The sequence below is a fragment of the Aptenodytes patagonicus genome, chromosome 1 (assembly GCF_965638725.1).
Source record: "Aptenodytes patagonicus chromosome 1, bAptPat1.pri.cur, whole genome shotgun sequence".
Lineage (NCBI taxonomy): Eukaryota > Metazoa > Chordata > Aves > Sphenisciformes > Spheniscidae > Aptenodytes > Aptenodytes patagonicus.
In genome coordinates this window covers 29,532,472-29,539,956 of record NC_134949.1, presented here as the reverse complement: position 1 = coordinate 29,539,956, position 7,485 = coordinate 29,532,472, and the positions used below count along the sequence as shown (strand labels likewise).

Genomic DNA, 7,485 nt, shown 5'->3' with positions numbered 1-7,485 from the left:
TGAGTGACAGTCACTTTTGATTCTGGTCCTCAGCGAGTACAGAGAGCCTTTCTAATTCAAAACCACACGAAAGGCGCCGGGTCGGGGTTACCGCGCTGTGATGAGGTGGGCGCTGAATTAACAAAACCCACGTTCCGCTCCGCGAGTGTCGTGCGCTGCCTGCCGCGCTCACGCGAGTCCTTCCACCCGAATACACCCCCGGCGCCGAGTGACCGAGAACCGCGGCGGGGACGAGGGAAGACGGGAGCAGCTTTTCCCCTCTCTAGCCACGATGCCAGCACGTCTCCCCCGCCCCCCCTTCCCCCACTCGGGAGTCACTTAGAAGTGTTTTTCCCCGGGGGAGCGGCAGCCCCCGGGCCGGGCGGCCGCCGGAGACGCCGAAAGCGGCTGGTTCCCGCTGCGGGCAGCCGGGGGGCTCCTGCACCTTGCTCCGAAATGTCGGGAGCGGAGCGGGGCGGGGGGGGGGGGGGGGGGAGAAAGTAAGTTTCGGGGCCCACGCGTGCCCCCTCGGCAAAGCTGCCGCCGCCGCCTCCCTCCCACGCGGGTCCCCCGGGCCTTCCTTCGCGCAAGGGCTGCGGCACCTCGGAGGTTGCCAGCAAGCTGCAGACAGCCGGCACTGCCAGTACAACACCCGGCTTTGTTTTCCGCCCGTCTGCTAAACTCGTTGTGTCTAACGGAGCCGGAGGAGAGGAGCGGCGGGAGGGGAGAGGGGGCGGGGAGGGGGCACCCGCCGAGAGCAAACAACTTCCCCGACGGTTTGTTTACATAGCAGGTGGACCTGCCGCCCGCCGCGGCCCGCAGCACCCCGCTCCGGCGGGGACCGGCCGGGGGAGGCGCGGAGCGGGGCACGGCCCAGCGCGTCCCGCCGCACTTTTTTTTTTTTTGTTGCCATCCCCCCTCCGCTGCTCCCCCCCCCCCCCCGCGCATTATTAGCACTTCTGTGCAGGCCACTTCGCGATCATGTGAGGGCTCCCTCTTCACTCCCCTTTCTCCAAAGGAGTCGGTGTGTGCAGCGGCGGGTTTTTTCTTTTTTTTTTTTTTTTTTTTTTTTGCATTCCCAACAAAACACATACACACAGGCGGCACACTCCGCACACAGGCGGACCCGCACGCCGGGGGAGGGAGCGCGGCACCGCCAGCGCGAGGCAGCGCCAGCCGGCGGGAGGGCGCGAGGCACCGCCGCCGCTCCGCGCCCGCGGAGGGCCCCGCGCCGCCCGCCCGCCCCCGCTCCCCCGGCCCGGGCGTCCCGGCGGCGGCTCCGCCCGCAGAGACTTTGCATGTGCGCGCGGCTGCGCGCCGCTCCGCTCGCCCTTTCTCTCGGTGTCAGCTCGCCGGGACGCCCTGCACGGTGTCTCCTCCCGGTAAGTGCTACCCCCCCCCCCCCCCCCCCGCACACCCGTCCCCTCCTCCCCCCGCTCCCCGGTGTGACTTGCTACTTCCACCCGCTCCCCCCCCTCCGCCGCCGCCGCCGCTCACTGACTTGCCGCCGCCGCGGGAAAGTTTGGCCGCGGCCGCAGGAGTGACATGTGTCAGGTCTCCCGGCACCCAGGGGCACCGCTCCCAAAAATGCACCGCGAACGGAGGGGGGGGCGCTCGGCGGCCCGAGGCTGCTTGTGCCCCGGCCGGAGTTTGGGCTGTGCCTGACTAACCCGGCGGACCGGCCCGGCCGCGGGAGCGGGGCGGCGGCTCCCCCCCAAATCTCCCGGGCTGGCCGTGGCTGGCAGAGCGGGCCGCCGGGGCCACCCTCCCGCCGCGCAGGGCCGCGCAGCGCCGCGGAACCCGCGCCCCCCCCCTCCGCGTAATTAAAAACAAACAACCTGTAGCCTCCCCGTACCGGGACAGAAGTGCGAGGCGGGAAGGGCTCGGGGCCGGGCTTCCGAGGGAGCGTGTGCCGGGGAGGCTCGGCCGTCCTCGGCTCGCCACCCCGTGTGTGGGTTTTTTTTTTTTCTTTTCCCTCTTTTTATGTTTTTTTCTTCCCTTTTTTTTCCCCGAGACCTCCCCAGCAGACAGCCCGGGTGAAGAAACGTGTCACGTTTCTCCTTTGTGTGCTGCCTGCCTGCCGGAGGGAGAGGCGCACCCCCCCAGCCCCCGCCTCTCCGCCCGGCAGCACCGCGCGGAGGGGCCGCCGCTGCCGGCCGCCCCCTCGGGGCGCCCCGCGCGGTGTTGCCCCGGGGCGCCCCCGCTGGCGTGGGCAGGGAAGCGCAGGGCCGCGGGGGTGCCCGCGGGGCCTCCCGGCGCTGTTTGGGCTGCGCGGGGAACAGCGTGTCCCCCCTCCCCTTTCGCTTGCCCCCCTCCCCAGAGACAAAAAAAGCCTAAACCCAAGGATTGATAGCTAATGATGTTAGAGCTGCGGAGTTCTGGAGGCGGCTTCCGTGGCTCGTGCGTGGGGGCCTTCCCTTGAAATTGGCCCTTGAAATTCAAGAGGACTGCGGGACCTGGAAAGTTTTGAAAGTTTAATTTTGGGGAGAGGTAGCGAGCCCGTGGCTGTGAGGCGTGCTGGGGTTTGCTTTTCAAGTGGGGAGTGCCAGGGCGGAGAGAGGAGGGAAGGGCGAGCGCGGGTGCCTTCTCGCTCCGCTTTCTGCTGTGCCGAGCGCGGGATGCGCAGGCTGCGTAGCTCTCGGCCTCCCTTAACCTGCTGGGAAGCCGTCTGCCACCCATCTGAGCTTGCATGGAGAAGGTGAAGACAGTCCGTCAGGCGTTTTTGCTCTCTTTCCCGCAGTTCGGCTCATGTCAGACTGGGGAGGCTGCGGGCCCGTGTCCCAGCGCAGCCCCTGGCCGAGTGCACTGGTGAGCGCCGGTGAGGTCCCAGGATGGGGTTTCTGGCGGAGGGGCAAAGCCTGGGCTGCGGGCGAGCAGTAAGTGCAGGCAGGAAAACGTTCATTTAAAACTTGCGAGAATAGTCCGGATGGAAAGCGGGCTGCTGGTATATTCTCAGGGGAAAAATAATCTCAAAGGTAACCACCATAAATTTATAGTATCATCATCTGTACGTAAAAAGTGCAGAGCTGCAGATGGAAGAACATGCAGTAATTTCTACCTGGGAATCGCTTCTATTTTTAAGAAGCTGTGTTCATGCGCTTTCTTGCAGAGGGAAGCACAGAAGTTCCCCTTCCAAAGAGGATTTCCCCTGGTCTTTTTCCCGCATAAAAGCCCTTGTCCAAAACTCACCCAAGTCAGTGGGAATCTTTCCATTGACATCAGTAGGAATCGCTCCATTGACTCAATGGGCTTGGATCAGGCCCTTGGAAATTTCGTTACAAATGTGGGACTGGGAAGTTGCGCACAGTGTCTCTGTACACACGTTAATTTGTGGGGGGAAAAAAGAAGTCAGAGGCAAAGTTTTAAGAGATTTAGACAGGTTTAATTTTCCCCCTCCCGTGCTAGGTAATTTAAAACCATTAAGGAAAAACATTACTGCTAGTAATATTACTCTAAAGAAAATATGATTAATTATTAAATCGGTTTCTCTAATGCTACACTAAACCCTTTTGAGTGAAATATAGATTTTAGTGTTCAAATTAGTATTTATTTTTAATTTAAGGTTTTTCCTGACTATAATAATTTGTTCATATTAAATACAGATATGGGAAAGACCCCTGTTTTGCAGTAATTTGCTATTTAATGTCATTCTTACAAAACGCTAGTGTTCTGTAGCATTTTTGTGTACTTAAATCATTCATTTAACTACTCAGAATAGTAGATTACTAAACGGTTGAGGGAAAGGAAAGAGTGTTTGAAATACAGCATTTCCAAAACACATATAGTAACCTTGGTGCCAATTGATAGGTCACTTAGTGACATACAAAAGATACGTAATTAGACATTCTAATTTATTTTGTTAATATATAGCACCTGAAATGCATTGCTTCATGTGAGGCCTTGTTGGTGTAGGCTTTAAGATTTAACAGTAACCTTACCAGGCAGTTTAAGCAGAATCAATTGCATAAATATTTGGGTATTTCTTTGTTTTTAGTTTAACCTCAGTGATTCTTACTTTTTGTCGCAAGATCTTTGCTACAGCAAAGCGTTTATAACGTTTGAGAGAGGAAAAAATCTAAATGTTTTGTAGCTTTCTGTTTAGTGAAGATTTGTGTAAAATTACCAGAGGGTCTATAGGGAACAACCAAATTAGAGTTTTTCCAGTATGAGGAAGAGTAAAAGAAGTATATCAAGTTCAGGACATTTTAATTAGTGAATACATGGTACTATTTTAAAGCTGCAGTAGGGTTTGTACAGTAATCAGGTGTTGAGTTTCATAGGTTTTTGAAGTGACTGATTTTTTTTCGGTAATCATCTGTTGCTTATACATTTTTAAATGCTTTCTGTAATAGAATGTGTCAAAACTAACATTTTAAGATTGAAGGTGTATTTGCTTAGAAACATTCCTATCGGACTCCAGTATATTTTTAGAAAAGTTCTTGCTGGACTCTAATGTATTTAAAAAAAACTACTGTAGCATAAGCTTTTTTTTTTCCCTGGACTGATTTACGTGAACCAGAATAAGCTTTTTATATTCTGAGGAATATACCTGATTCAGCATTGCATGCACAGGAGTTATTCAAGGCTAGTGGGCTGAAAACAATAGAAAACTTCTGAGATGTGATCCGTGTTGTGGCAGTGTTTTGCTATGTGTCATTGAAAATGTCACTTAACCTCTTTGTTTTTCATCATCAAAATGTGAGGGCTGGTATTTATCTATCTTTCTGATAGGGTGATTAATTAATATTTCTTGAACACTGAGTACTCTTGTTCCATTTCTATTTTTACCAGGTTTATTTTGGAGAAATTAAATTCTGATGGTGGTTGAAAAAGAATGGTTCATGGGAGTCATCGTGTATTTGCTTTGTGAGTCAGATTGTGAAGAGGTCACTTGCTCGTAGGAATTGAAAATGATTTAGGACATAGGTCACTGAGAAGTACCCATGGAATGATTTTGACGGGAGAAAATTGCAAATCATGGTCAAACTGAAAAATGCTATCAACTTTGTTGCAAAATAGTAATTTTTGGTACACTTGAACTGATTACTCTTTTTAAATTTTGTGACAGCTAGTGGGTCTAGAAGTAATGCAAATTATCTAATTTTTTTCACAGCCACTGTAGCATACCTCTCAACTAATCCTTGTTAGAAGAAATACTTGTCATTTAGATTCCCGTTCCCTGTCCTGTTTTGACTTGAGATCTTTCTTGATTGTATGTGTAAATTAGTGGCACCAGAAAAACTGAATAAAAAAGAAGAAATTATAGAAAAGGTTAGCTGTAATAAACTAACCTCTTAAATTGAAGTTACTCTTAAAATTCCAATTATATAGTCCATTGTTAGTTGTTTGGAGGTTTTCTTTCACATTTGCTCCTTCACAGAATGAGCATACTTACCTTATTGTAATAATTTCCAAGCGTAGTTTTAAACTTAAATTTCAAAACTTGCTAAATTGGCATAAAAACAAGGAGCAGTCCCACAAGTATCATTTAACACTAACCATCTTTTTTTCTCTTTTCTGAGGCTCTCAGTAGTTTAATCACACTACTTTTTAAAATCTTCCAAGATGTTTACGCCAAATTATAAGAGGCATCTATCCTTTGATGCAAAATTTGCATCTGTTTTGGCTTTTCTGCCCCCCCCCCCCCCCCCCCCCCCTTCTGCTAGGTTTGTATTTTAAGGGCAAGACCATGTTTTGTGTCAGAAAGCTGGATTTAAAAGTGCCAGCAATAGCTTGCCTATGCTGTCATCACTGAAGTAGCTGAAAATAATCTCTTTAATGAACAGTTGCTACGATGTTTATTGGTTCACCAAAGTGTAGTTTGGGATGGTGTTAGAAAGTAAAGTGTGAACTCGTGAGTTATGTGTGGAATTGTGTTTAATATCACGATTTCAGTTCCTATTCTAAGGAAAATGAAATTAAAATGTTAAGCATATTGTATTATACTATTAACTATCTTAACTCTTTTTAGTAAATTGTAGAGGTTGAGGAGGGGGAATAAGAACATTGTAGGCTTAACTTTTTATCCGTTTAGTTAGTTATTTCTTCTTCCTGCAAATAGTAATCACACGTCTGTATCTGGAAAGGGTTTCACTGCAGTTCGTTTCTTATTTAAATATGTACATTCGTCAGGCTGGCTGCTGAGGGTAGAGCCGATTCCCTTGGATACCGCGAGCTGTACCCTCGAGGTGCCCCAAGTGTGGGTGTCTCTTCCGCTCGGTGGCAGTGGGCTTCGCTGTGGCTGTAGGTAATGCAGATGACTTTCTAACTGATCAGGCTGTGCAAGGGAACAACAGGCAGATAGGTTTAAGGGACAGGCAGCACCTTCATTCAGCATGCAGAAGGGACATTTTCTGCCCTGTCTTCCCCTGCCCACCCCCCCGCTGCTGCGTGATGGCCCTTCTGGGGTGGAAGGAGTGACTACAGATCTCCATCATAAAACCCAAGCCCTCTTTGGGGTTCACAGGATGGCTTTGGCTTACCTGTGGAGCTTACTTGTTTACCAACAGACTTTGATCTTCTCCCTCCTTCCTACGGGCAGCAGGTACTGAAAGCAGGTGGTGGGGTGTCTCTGTTTTGAGACGTTTCCAGCCCATTGGTGGTTGCAGGGTCCACAGAGGTGCTGCAGGTCCTTTGCTTGGTGAGCTGGTCCTTTGGACCTCTGCTGTGCATCAGACCACGGCTGCAAATTGCATCAAATGAAGTATTTCTGTAAATTGCTGATCTCAGTCCCTTTTCGGCTAGTTTGCCTCCAGGATGTTGTGAGGATGACCGAGACTCCAGCGGGCCTATGCCAACCTTGTCCCTGTGGGAGATACTCTTTACTATTGGGCCCAAAATTGGAAATTAATTTCAAGAGTGGCATTTTGAGGCTAGGTGGTATATTGCTATATATAACTAGAAAGTTCTTGGGTTTTTCTAAGCACATTATTTCTTTGGATAAGTATTTACATTTTTATGAAAAATTCCCTATATCTTTTAAGATTGATGTTTTGTTGATGATCCTATTAAAATCATTTATGCGTATTTTGCAACTTTGGTCAGAATTTCTCTCCTAAGTAAATTTAAATACTGATTTATTCCATTATCCAGCTTACTTATTTCAACCTAAACCAACATGATACATATTTTATAAATATTAATTATGTATTTGATGTAATTTGAAATTATGTATTTGATGTAATTTGACAAATTACGTTTTTGACACATGTATATGCTAAAACAGTGTGATCTTGGTGGATGTTACCACTATGATTTTCGTGATCTGTCCTTTGAGGGAAGGAAGGAGAATGGCTGTACAAGTTTAGCGTACTGCATTGCTTGTCTAACAGGACCAAATCGGATAACTCAGTGTGCAATCTAAGGAACTTGTGTTTAGAGAAACAATCTCAGAGTTGCCAAGTTATTTCAAGCATAATACTGTGCTAAGGATCTATCAGATGTTGATTTTGAATTTGCCCAGGAACGGCGAAGAAAATTTAAGAGAGGTGAATATCCCTAAACACC

General features: G+C 49.2%; 1 protein-coding gene across 4 annotated transcripts in view; it reads left to right on the top strand.

Annotated features, from left to right (window-relative positions):
- Window positions 1-1,281: 1,281 nt before the first annotated feature.
- The window catches only part of FOXP2 (forkhead box P2), a 442,435-nt gene continuing 436,231 nt past the window's right edge, over window positions 1,282-7,485 (top strand). For all 4 annotated transcript variants that reach the window (XM_076330603.1, XM_076330594.1, XM_076330558.1 and 1 more), the window contains exon 1: window positions 1,282-1,361. The gene's annotated coding sequence lies outside the window, so the exon portion shown is untranslated. The remainder of the gene's footprint in view (window positions 1,362-7,485) is intronic.